The 743-nt window shown below is 50.2% G+C and overlaps 1 protein-coding gene across 1 annotated transcript in view; it reads left to right on the top strand.

Moving 5' to 3' along the window:
* FAM57A (family with sequence similarity 57, member A) overlaps positions 1–743 on the top strand; it is a gene marked incomplete at its 5' end in the record, with an annotated part of 5118 nt that overhangs the window by 289 nt on the left and 4086 nt on the right. The window lies entirely within an intron of this gene.

The following is a 743-nucleotide window of genomic DNA, read 5'->3' as shown; positions in this document are numbered from 1 at the left end:
CTGGAGTATTTCATGCCAGAGGCTTGCACGTACAAAGGGGAGAGGAAAACCAGTGTGATGTTTCCTCCACTTTGGGTGCAGCGTTGGGCAACACGCTGACTTGTTCAATGCGCTCAGACGTGGGGCTGTTCTGCCAGCACAGAGGGTCTCCTGGGGATGTGCTGTAACATGGGGCCATAAATGAGCAAAAAATAAAGACCTCATCACTTCTAAGGGGGTAGGGAGTCTCCTCGCTGGAAGATGAAACAGCTACCAAGTCAAGCAGACCTAGTGAGAGCTGGTTTTAGAGTCACATCGCCGTCTCCATGCCAAACGGATTCTGAAGGAGTCCAGAAATGAGAAAAATCAGTATGGAGTTTTCTCAGAAGGAGAAATCACAGTGCCTTGTCCTCAGTGCAGAGATAAACTGCCCCAGCAGTGGCTCTCGGCAGGAGCGATAGCACAATCTGGGTCAGAAGACTTAAAACCAGAACATTATTATCCAGAACTATTATCCAGAACAGCTGAGAGGATTGTAGGAGGGAAGATTATAATTATGCTGAGCTGGAATTTAACCGTCACACACCAGACCTGAGGGTGATTTTTCGGGAGGGCTGCCCTCGCGGCCACTGCAGACTCCCTTCCATACACAGAGGTGAAAAGTTCTCCCCTGCTCTGCACAGCGAGATCTCCCCAAGCTGCTCAGCCCTGCTGAAACCAGGCGGTCTCACCAGTTAACTTTATCGACTCTTTTAGCGCAGGTG

The sequence above is a fragment of the Buceros rhinoceros genome, unplaced genomic scaffold, assembly GCF_000710305.1.
Source record: "Buceros rhinoceros silvestris isolate BGI_N320 unplaced genomic scaffold, ASM71030v1 scaffold27067, whole genome shotgun sequence".
In the NCBI taxonomy this organism is placed as follows: domain Eukaryota; kingdom Metazoa; phylum Chordata; class Aves; order Bucerotiformes; family Bucerotidae; genus Buceros; species Buceros rhinoceros.
This window is presented reverse-complemented; position numbering and strand designations above follow the sequence as displayed.